Below are 11774 nucleotides of genomic sequence, written 5' to 3' on the forward strand. Positions count from 1 at the left end.
TGCTGCTGACCTTATCTTGTCGCCCCAGTGCACCTCTGGGACAGCTTCAGGCCGTCGCCAGGTCCAGCACCACAAGGCAACCATGGCATGAAATATTTGCCCATTGGCAACTGACGCACACAAGGTGTTCGACAGCGATTCTGATTCCTTCTTCGACTCTATTTGCTGTGGAAGTTGGGCCATGGGAAGTGGATATGCATCAATGGTAGGCCTACCAAATTGAACGACAAAACTAGGAAGTTGGATCAATGAGGCGAGGATCCTAGCAGGCATGGTGGCTTTATGGAGGAAGAAGGGACCAAGGGTTCCTTGAAAGCTATGGAGGATGAGAGCAACAGCGACACGTGCAGTAGGAGCCCTATGCCGGCTACGAGTCCCTCAACTGAAGCTAGTGATCGATTCTCTGCTGCACAAACACACACGTGTCGGACAGGACAGCTAAATCGTGATTAATTCCATCAAATCTAAATCCTAATTAACTTCAACAGTGCTGGCCTTTCTGCGCGTGTTCGCCGAGGAGTCTGGCATGGCCCGGCCCCGGCGCGTCAAGCAATGTGCCGAGGTGGTGTGGCGCTGCGCCTCGGTGGTCGCGGGGCAAGGGATGTGAGGTGGAGCGCCCTGAGGGCAGTGAGAAGGCCGTCGAGTGGAGTCCTTCGATGTCGTCGTCGTCGTTTGCAACAGCTGCTGCAGTGCACCATGCCACTCGTGCTCAGGGACACACCACGGCGACGACCACAAGGAGGAGTAGACTCAGCTAGACCAAAAGCCTACATGCACACAGATCAACAGATGGATGCACCGTGCCAAGTTATAGGAGTATTTAAGCAAAAACTACCACATTTCACACAAACGTGACACAAAACTACCACTTTACGATTTTGTGCGGAAAACTACCACTTTTGTCCTAATCCGTGGCAAAAAACTACCAAGTCTCGAAACCGGTCGCTTCGCCCGCGCTAAATAGCAAACTGACCAGCCGGTCCCACGTTTCAGGTGCCACGGTGGCCAACCGACGCCCGCCGCGTGTTAACGGTGCGTCCGCGGTCGAAAACGGCGTTTGTCAGTTTGCGTTCAATGCACCAAAATGTGGGACTGGCCATTTGATGCTGATCCTCTGACGACGCTGTTTCCAACCGCGGACGCGCCGTTAACGTGCGGCGGGCATCGGTTGGCCACCGTGGCGCCTGAAACGTGGGACCGGCTGGTTAGTTTGGTGCTTAGCGCGGGTGAAGCGACCGGTTTCGAGACTTAATAGTTTTTTGCCACGGATTAGGACAAAAGTGATAGTTTTCCGCACAAAATCGTAAAGTGATAGTTTTCTGTCATGTTTCCGTGAAATGTGATAGTTTTTGGTTAAATACTCCAAGTTATAGCAACTATTTCATGTATTTTTTAAATTTAGGTATCAAACTGACCATGCCGTACAAGTTAAGGCACATGTATTTAACTCTTTTAGAAAGTTTCAGCTAAAATTTCGTTGCAAACCTGCTTATCATTTCAGCTTGAAGATAAATATATTCATGGTCACTGAAGTTGAGGTCAAAGCACACTACGGTCACCGAACTTCAGAATACGCTCAATACGATCATTGAATACAAATTGTGATGATTATACGGTCACTGATCAACCGTAAACTTCCGTATTTTGTCTAGTTGATGGTCAACTCGTGTGTGTGGCAATCTTTGACTGGTCACACTCTCTCTACCACGTGGGTCCCACATGTCAGTTGGGCAGAAGAAATAAATAAAGCAAACGCAATGGCGCCCGGCACGACCTACCACTACCGGTGCGGCAAGGCTGGCGACGAGCTCACCCTCCGGACCCCTCGGGCGTCGAGCTCGTCGTCACCGGCGACCTCGGCCAGACCCGCTGGACCGCGTCGACGCTGGCGCACATCGGCGGCGCGGACTACGACATGCTGCTGCTCCCGGGCGACCTGTGGTACGCGGACACGCAGCAGCCGCTGTCGGACTCGTTCGGGCGGCTGGTGCAGCCGCTGGCGAGCGCGCGGCCGTGGACGGTGACGTAGAGCAACCACGATAGGAAGGTGCTGCCCGTCGTCGGGTTCGCGCCCTTCAAGGCGTACAACGCGCGGTGGCGCATGCCGCACGAGGAGAGCGGCTCGCGGCTCGCTCGCCCTCCAAGTTCCAACCTCTACTACTAGTTCGACGTGGCCGGCGGCGCGGCGCACGTCGTGATGCTCGGCTCCTACACCGAATTCTAGCAAGGGTCGGAGCAGTAGGCGTGGCTGGAGCGGGACATCGCCGGCGTGGACCGGCGGAGGACGCCGTGGCTGCTGGTGCTGCTGCACGCGCCGTGGTACAACACCAACCAGGCCCACCAGGGGGGTGGCGAGGCGATGCGCGACGCCATGGAGACGCTCCTCTACGAGGCTAGCGTCGACGTCGTCTTCTCTGGCCACGCCCATGCCTACGAGCGATTCGTAAGCCAGCCTTTTATAGTTAGTTGATTATCTATATTGTTGCTCCATCAATGAACTGCAAGAGAAACTAATTTTCTGGCTGATGGATGAAACAGACGAGGATCTACGACAACGAGGCCGACGGCCGGGGCCCAATGTACATAACCATCGGCGACGGCGGCAATAGAGAAGGGCTTGCTCTCAAGTACGTACACGATCGGTCTCACCGCAACACGTTTGCTTTATTTATTTCTTCTGTCCGACTGACATGCAGGACCCACGTGGTAGAGAGAGCGCAGGACCAGTCAAAGATTGCCACACAGAACAGTTGACCGGTCAACCAGATAAAATACGGAAGTCTACGGTTTGCCAGTGACCGTATAATCACCACAACTCGTATTCGATAACCGTATTAAGTGTATTCTGAAGTTCAGTGACCGTAGTGTGCTTTGGCCTCAACTTCAGTGACCACAAGTGTATTTATCTCTTTCAGCTTGCTTTGCTAATGCGCGAGCACGCGCTCCTCGGTTTAAGACGGCCCAATTAGGTAGCAAGCCATGTTAAAATCAGGGACCCAAGAAAATTAGACAAACTTAGAGCATCTCCAACAGCCGCGCTGGAAAATTTGGGTTTTTTGCGCGCGCGCAACCGCTCCGGAAGCTCCAGCGGAGGCGCTAAAACCGCGCGCGGCATAAGTAGTTCAGCGCGCCGGCCGAAACGACATCGCACGCCGTTTATTTGCTGCGCCCGCTCCCGCACGCTGCACACTCGAGCGCTCATCGCGACTTCCACCTACCCCAATCCAAGCGCTGGCGCCGCCGCCCGCACCATTCCGGCGTTTCCCCGGCCTATCCCTGCGCCGCCGCTCCTTCCTTCGTCTCCCTCTAGTCGCTGCCGCCCCTCGCGCGTGCCATTCCTCCGACGAATAGCGCCCGGCCGCCCACTGCCGCTTGGCGCCCACAAGGTGTTCGATAAAGCGCTTGCAAGGTATGTATTGCTTCAACTTCACTTTTTTTACATGAATTTGGTGCATGTTGTCTGTAGTTTTTACATACTAGTTTAAATTCAACATTATAGATGAGTTCGTCATATGATTCTTTCAAAGAAGAATTTGATATTGAAGAGGAGGACCTTGCAATGATCCTAGCTATGCACATCAATAAAAAATCGAAGCGCGGTGGTTCGGTTATGGGTCGGCAGAAAATTTGGAGGGATAAGATCGATGCCGACAACGGATTGATGAGGCGCTATTTTGAGGATAATCCCGTGTACCCCGAGTCGTACTTCCGGCGCCGGTTTAGGATGAGCACCGAGTTGTTCAGGCGCATTGCAGAGAAACTAGCGAGCCATGATCGGTTTTTTCAGCAAAGGAGGAATGTCGCAGGAGAGCTCGGGCATAGCACCTTTCATAAGACAGCCGCTTTGCGTATGTTGGCATACAATATTCCAGCTGATCTAGTTGATGGCCACTTGGCCATGGGTGAGAGTCAAGCCATCATGTGTGTCAAGCGCTTCGCAGTCGGAATTGTGCAAGTGTTTGGCCTGGAGTATTTGAGATTTCCCAAAGCTGAAGACTGTGCAAGGCTTTTGGAGATGAACTAATCTCGTGGGTTCCCAGGTATGCTTGGCTCAATAGATTGCATGCATTGGAGTTGGAAGAACTGTCCTAAGGCATGGCATGGGCAATTCCACGACAAAAAAAGGGTTCCACTATAATCCTTAAAGCGGTGGCCAATCAAGAGACTTGGATTTGGCATGCTTTTTTGGAATGTCTGGATCTTTGAATGATATCAATGTTGTTAATCGGTCATCACGGATGAATAAGATTGCAAATGGTGAACTGCCTGATGAAGCTATGTTCCTAGGGTAGGGGCACGGACCCGTCCAAAGAGCCCTACCCAAGGACATCCCTAGAAGAAGTCACCTTTCAATCGACTTGAAGGTATCCCACTCGACAGGTTCAAGACACTCGACCAAGACGCTATCACTCGACCATGAAGCTAGCCACTCGAGCGCCAGGAGATCTGAAGTCACTCCGTAGGCAAACGGACGGATATTAAGTAGTATTTATGGTCGTTATAGCACTTTATTAGGGGCGTTACCAGTAACGCCCAACCTTAAATGTACCTTAAACCCTGCATTACTGAGGGCAGGAGAAGGGCCGGCGAACTCTATATAAGCCACCCCCTCCTCAGTATGAAGGGTTCGCACCCCTGTTATCCACACACACGCATAATCCAATCGACCGCCTCCGGGCACCGAGACGTAGGGTTATTACTTCCTCCGAGAAGGGCCTGAACTCGTAATCCTCGTGTGCTTACAACTTCTCCATAGCTGAGATCTAGCCTCTCCATACACACCCCCCTACATCACTGTCAGAGTTAGAACCACGACAGTTGGCGCCCATCGTGGGGCAGGAGTCTTAGCGCCTTGTTAGAGAAGTTGCGATCTTTTCCGATCCATTTGATCATGGTTTCCTGCGGAGTTTTGGTGGAGGGCCGCGGGATCCGTCTCGGCGCGCTCACGTTCATCGCCGACGACTCCGCCTGGCTTCAGGAGGCACCGCTCGACATCGACGCGCTCCCCGTCCGCGGTGCGACGCACTTCCGCGCATGCATTCGTGGCGTCCTCCTACGACAGCCGTCGACCCAGTATCAGTCGGCTCCCGTGTCGTCTCCCCGCCCCGTCTCCCACCAGCGCAAGCGCTCCGGTCGGTCGAGACTCCAGCGGTGGGTGGGTGGGGCATGCCGTGGCCCGCCAGTCGGCAGCCCCACAAGTCGCGGCAATCGAGCCTGACGAATCCCTCTGCGGCTTGTTCGACTGGCTCCGCGGAGACCGCATCCGAGTGCGACAGCAGCGACCCAGCGGCTGAGGCTCTGGCGATTGATGGGACACACAGTCCTCCCGGTTTCCCTCGCGCTGATGGAGGTGCGGGTGGGGGCGACCCGTCGCATCCCCACGATGAGTATCTCCCCGAACCTCTCACATCATTGCAGTGAGAGGAGCTTCACCGCCGGAACATGGACGCGCTCCACACTCCTATTGTCGGAGAAACCCCCGAGGCTTGGGCCTTGGAGGACGCGCGCTTGGCTAACCTGGCCGAGCGCACTCGACTGGAGAATCTTCAGCGAATACTCGACGAGCAAGCGCGTCAGCGGGCTCCCGAGTCCAGTCGACGTCAGCAAGCTCCTGAGTCCAGTCGATGTCAGCTCTTCCCGCCGCCGCAGGTATACCAAACCCTAGTTCAGAATTTGGCCGCTGCAGCCCATATAGCAGAATCAATTCAGCCCTCCCAGTCGGAGGCCGGCAGGGGCTTGTTGCAGATCAGAGCGTTGCTCCGGGCGGCGGGAAACCAGAATTCCGCCGTTTCTCAGTCGTGGAACAGGATCCACAGTCGATCCGTTGCAACAGATACAGTCCAGTCGGCTCACAGCCCGAGATCGCCCCCGAGGCGTGAGGGACGTGGTGACCGGCATGATCAATACAGGAGGAATGAGCAGTATGATCACCGGTTCGATCGTGATGATCGACGTCGAGTGCCAACCCCTCCCCCAAGGAGTGGGTCGTATGCGCCTCGACGGCAAGATGACAGACGCCCTCATAGTGTTGGGTAGAGGATTCTAGTCGACCCCAGGGACCCAGGCTTTGATGCGAGATCCATCCTCGTTCAAGGTTTGGTTGACAGGAACAGAGCTTATCGAGAAGGCCACAACAGAGATGCGCCTGCCAGCAGCAGAGTACATGCTTCAGGGCCAGAGTGTTTCAGTCGAGCCATCAGAGCCGCAGTGATTCCTCCCAACTTCAGGCTGGCGACTGGAGTCAACAAGTTCACCGGTGAATCTAAGCCTGACACTTGGCTCGAAGATTACCGAGTGGCTGTACAGATTGGCGGTGGCAATGATGAGGTAGCCATGAAGCATTTGCCTCTCATGTTGGAGGGCTCAGCCAAAGCGTGGATAAATCAGTTGGGACCCAGCAGCATCTATACTTGGGAGGACCTCTCCCGAGTGTTTGTCACAACCTTTGAAGGGACCTGCAAGCGACCTGCGGGCCTTACAGAGTTGCGGTGCTGCGTACAGAAGCCGAATGAAACCCTGAGGGATTACATCCAGAGGTGGATCACACTGCATCACACGGTTGAGAATGTGCCAGACCATCAAGCAGTTTGTGCCTTCAAGGAAGGCGTTAAATACAGAGAGTTGAATCTGAAGTTCGGTCGAACCGGAGAAATGTCTCTGAATCGGATGATGGAAATTGCCACCAAGTACGCTAATGGTGAAGACGAAGATCGACTCCGGAGTGGCAAGCACAAGGCAGTCGCCCAAGAGACTGGAGGAAACTCCAGTCGGAAACAGAAGCGGAAGGCCGAGCCAGCCGCCCCTGGGGAGGCCCTGGCCGTAACCCAGGGAAACTTCAAGGGAAAATCCAAGGGCACCTGGAAGCCCAAGAAAGTCAAAGATCAAGATGGAAATGATGTTTTAGATCTGCCATGTCACATCCACACCAAGAAAGATGAAGAGGGTAATTTTATTTACCCAAAGCATACCACTCGACAGTGCCGGCTCCTGATCCAGCAATTTCGGGGCAAGCAGCCCAAAGATAAGGAAAAAGAGCCGGACAGGGCTGAGGAAAAGGATGACAGCGACGATGATACCCCCAGGTCAATTCCACCGTGATGATTTTTTCCGATGTCGAAAGCAAAAGTCGACTGAAAGTCATTAACCGTGAGGTGAACATGGTTGCTCCAGCAACACCCAGTTACCTGAAGTGGTCTCAGACTACCATCACATTCGACCAGTCTGATCACCCGACGCACATTGCCACCCCTGGGAGGCAAGCTTTGGTGGTCGACCCAGTTGTCGAAGGCACTCGACTGACCAAAGTCCTGATGGATGGTGGCAGTGGCCTGAACATACTGTATGCTGAAACTTTGAAAGGAATGGGCATTCCGATGTCCAGACTCAGTACCAGTAACATGAGCTTCCACAGAGTCATTCCTGGGAAGAAAGCCGAATCACTCGGCCAGATTGCTCTTGATGTGGTTTTCGGTGATTCAAAGAATTACCGCAAGGAAAAGTTGACATTCGAGGTTGTGGACTTCCAAAGTGCTTATCATGCCATTTTGGGCAGGCCAGCTTACACATGCTTCATGGCTCGACCATGTTACGTGTATCTCAATCTGAAGATGCCTGGCCCCAAAGGTGTGATCACTGTTACAGGCAACCGAAAGAAAGCAGAAGAGTGTTTTCAGAAAGGCTCAAAGATCGCTGATGCTCAGATGGCAGTGGTCGAGCTGCAAGAGTACCAGAAGACTGCTGATCCGAGTGAATTGCTGCGAGCCAAGAAGCCTGCTTCAGAATCAGCTTTTCAGTCGTCCAGTGAAATGAAGCCAGTCCACATTCACCCGACCGACCCCGATGCTGCCCCGACTCACATCTCAACGACGCTCGACTCCAAATAGGAAGAAGCGCTCGTCCAGCTCCTCCATGAGAACTGGGACATCTTCGCATGGAAACCCTCTGACATGCCTGGAGTTCCTAGGGGGCTGGCTGAGCACCGTCTACGAGTCGACCCAAAATTCAAGCCTATGAAGGAACATCTTCGACGGTCCGCCGTCCAGAAGAAGCAAGCCATTGGCGAGGAGGTGGCTCGGCTCTTAGCAGCGGAGTTCATCCGAGAGATTTACCACTCCGAGTGGGTGGCTCGCCAATGTCGTCATGGTCCCCAAGAAGGACAAGTCACTTCGCATGTGCATTGATTTCAAACATATCAATCGGGCCTGCCCGAAAGATCATTTTCCTCTCCCTCGCATCGACCAAATAGTCGACTCGACTGCGGGGTGCGAGAGATTGTCTTTTCTAGATGCCTATTCCGGGTACCATCAGATCCGTCTGTACGGACCCGACGAGATCAAAATAGCTTTCATCACTCCATTCGGATGCTTCTGTTACGTCACCATGCCGTTCGGCCTCAAGAACGCCGGAGCCACATTCATGAGAATGATTCAGAAGTGTTTACTCACTCAAATCAGTTGGAATGTGGAGGCATACATGGATGATATTGTGGTCAAGTCACGGAAAGGTTCCGACCTGTGGACTGACCTTGCTGAAACCTTTGCCAACCTCAGGAGGTATGATATCAAGCTCAATCCATCAAAGTGCACATTCGGAGTTCCAGGTGGAAAGTTACTCGGTTTTCTCATTTCCGAACGAGGGATCGATGCCAATCCTGAAAAAATTGGTACCATACTCTGGATGAAGCATCTTGTACGCGTGCACGATGTCCAAAAGCTTACAGGCTGCTTGGCCACCCTAAGTCGATTCATTTCTCATCTCGGTGAAAAGGCGTTGCCTCTTTACCGACTGATGAAGAAGTCTGACAAGTTCGAGTGGACTCCAGAAGCTGATGCAGCATTTGCAGAACTCAAAGCTCTGCTCTCCACCCAGCCGGTGCTCGCTGCCCCAATCAGCAAAGAGCCTCTGCTGTTGTACATTGCAGCCACAGGACAAGTTGTCAGTACAGTACTTACGGTCGAGCGGGAAGAAGAAGGAAAGGCCTTCAGAGTTCAGCGCCCAGTCTATTATGTGTCTGAAGTTTTGACCCCTTCAAAACAAAGATACCCTCACTACCAGAAGCTCGTATATGGGATTTATATGATCACGAAGAAGGTTGCACATTACTTCTCTGACCACTCCATTACAGTCATCAGCGACGCCCCACTGTCAGAGATTCTGCATAACAGAGATGCAACTGGTCGAGTGGCCAAGTGGGCGATTGGACTCCTTCCCTTAGATATCAAGTTTGAAGCAAAGAAGGCTATCAAGTCCCAAGCAATCGCAGATTTCGTCGCTGAGTGGATTGAACAGCAACTTCCGACTCAAGTTCACTCGGAGCACTGGACCATATTCTTCGATGGATCTAAGATGATGAATGGTTCCGGTGCTGGGGTAGTATTAGTCTCCCCCCGAGGAGATAAGCTCAGATACGTTCTCCAGATTCACTTCGATTCCTCCAATAATGAAGCAGAATATGAAGCACTTTTATATGGGTTGCGCATGGCCATTTCACTCGGCGTCCGTCGCCTCATGGTCTATGGCGACTTAGATTTGGTGGTTAATCAGGTGATGAAGGAGTGGGACGTCAGAAGTCCGGCTATGACTGGTTATTGCAATGCAGTGAGAAAGCTAGAAAAGAAATTTGAGGGGTTGGAGCTTCATCACATCCCCCGACTGAAAAATCAGGCAGCTGACGATTTGGCAAAGATAGGCTCCAAAAGAGAAGCCATTCCCAGCAACGTGTTCCTGGAACACATTCACTCGCTGTCGGTCCAAGAAGATCCTTTTACAGAAGAAGCCCCGCAGCCGAAAAGTGCCACAGATCCGACTGAAGTCGAAGTTCCTGCTGTGGTCGACCTAATCATGGAAGTCTTGGCAATCACTCCCGACTGGACGATACCATACATCGCGTATATCCTAAGGAAAGAACTCCCAGAGGATGAGGAAGAGGCTCGACAGATCATCCGCCAATCCAAGGCCTTCATAGTCATAAAGGGACAGTTGTATAGAGAAAGCGCGACTGGAATCGGTCAGAAGTGCATAACACCAGAAGAGGGTCGGATAATCCTTGATGATATCCACTCGGGGACCTGTGGTCACCATGCGTCCTCTCGTACCATTGTGGATAAAGCATACCGAGCGGGATTTTACTGGCCTAGAGTAAATGAGATGGCAAAAGAGATAGTCGACAAGTGTGGAGGGTGCCAGTTCTACTCCAACATGTCACACAAGCCTGCATCAGCCCTGAAGACCATTCCACTCATCTGGCCCTTTGCTGTCTGGGGACTAGACATGGTTGGTCCACTGAGAACAGGCAGAAGTGGTTTCACTCATGTGCTTGTGGCAGTCAACAAGTTTACCAAATGGATTGAAGTCAAGCCTATCAAGAATCTTGATGCTTGTACTGCTATCAGTTTCGTCAGAGGGCTAACATTCAGATATGGAGTCCCGCATAGCATCATCACTGACAATGGGTCAAACTTCGATTCGGACAAGTTCAGAGCTTTTTGCGCCTCTCAAGGCACTCGAGTCGACTACGCATTGGTCGCCCATCCCCAGTCGAATGGACAAGCTGAAAGAGCAAATGGTCTGATTCTCAAAGGACTAAAGCCTTGACTAATGCGTGATCTCAAGCACGCGGCAGGTGCTTGGGTCGACGAGCTTCCGTTAGTTCTGTGGGGATTGAGGACCACCCCGAACTGGTCGACTGGAAGAACTCCATTCTTTCTGGTTTATGGAGCCGAAGCAGTTCTACCAAGCGATCTTCTTCACAACGCACCCCGAGTCGAACTTTATACCAAAGATGAAGCAGAACAAGCCCGGCAAGACGCAGTCGACCTCCTAGAAGAAGAGAGAGAGAGATGGCCATGATCAGATCGACCATTTATCAGCAAGACTTGCGTCGATTCCACGCCAGGAATGTCAAGAGTCGAGCCTTCCAAGAAGGAGATTTGGTCCTCCGAGTGGATCAACAGAAACCACACAAGCTTGCTCCTACTTGGGAAGGCCCCTTCATCGTCACCAGAGTCCTCCACAATGGAGCGTATCACCTCTACAATGTTGATCGCCAGATCGACGAGCCACGAGCTTGGAATGCGGAACTGCTCCGCCCCTTTTACACTTGAGTTCTCCCTTGGACGAGATGTAATAAGAAAAATTTCTGCAGTTTATTTTTATCAAAGACAAGAGTGTTCCAATAATTGCCGTCACTTTTGTTTGCTTAAGAAATCCCCCAGTGGGTGACTTAGCTGCGAATCTGTTTCACCTAAGTTCGAAAAATCCTACCGAGTGGAGAGCCATACTCCCACTCGGGGGCTTAGCTGCAGCCCAGTGCTCGCCTAAGTGTTCAAAAATCCTACCGAGTGGAGAGCCAGACTCCCACTCGGGGGCTTAGCTGCAGTCCAGTACTCGCCTAAGATCTCCCACTAAGAGACTTAGCTGTAGTCAGGCACTCGCCTAAGTTTGAAAAAATCCTACCGAGTGGAGAGCAAACCTCCCACTCGGGGGCTTAGCTGCAGCCCAGCGCTCGCCTAAGTGTTTAAAAATCCCACCGAGTGGAGAGCAAACCTCCCACTCGGGGGCTTAGCTGCAGCCCAGCGCTCGTCTAAGTGTTTAAAAATCCTACCGAGTGGAGAGCAAACCTCCCACTCGGGGGCTTAGCTGCAGCCCAGCGCTCTCCTAAGTGTTTAAAAATCCTACCGAGTGGAGAGCAAACCTCCCACTCGGGGGCTTAGCTGCAGCCCAGCGCTCGCCTAAGTGTTTAATAATCCTACCGAGTGGAGAGCAAACCTCCCACT

At 52.6% G+C, this 11774-nt stretch overlaps 1 pseudogene; it reads left to right on the top strand.

Annotated features, from left to right (window-relative positions):
• The first annotated feature begins 1757 nt into the window (after positions 1-1757).
• Positions 1758-2969, top strand: LOC119334140 (annotated as a pseudogene).
• Positions 2970-11774: the final 8805 nt, after the last annotated feature.

This window comes from Triticum dicoccoides, chromosome 7A (genome assembly GCF_002162155.2).
Source record: "Triticum dicoccoides isolate Atlit2015 ecotype Zavitan chromosome 7A, WEW_v2.0, whole genome shotgun sequence".
Taxonomy (NCBI): domain Eukaryota; kingdom Viridiplantae; phylum Streptophyta; class Magnoliopsida; order Poales; family Poaceae; genus Triticum; species Triticum dicoccoides.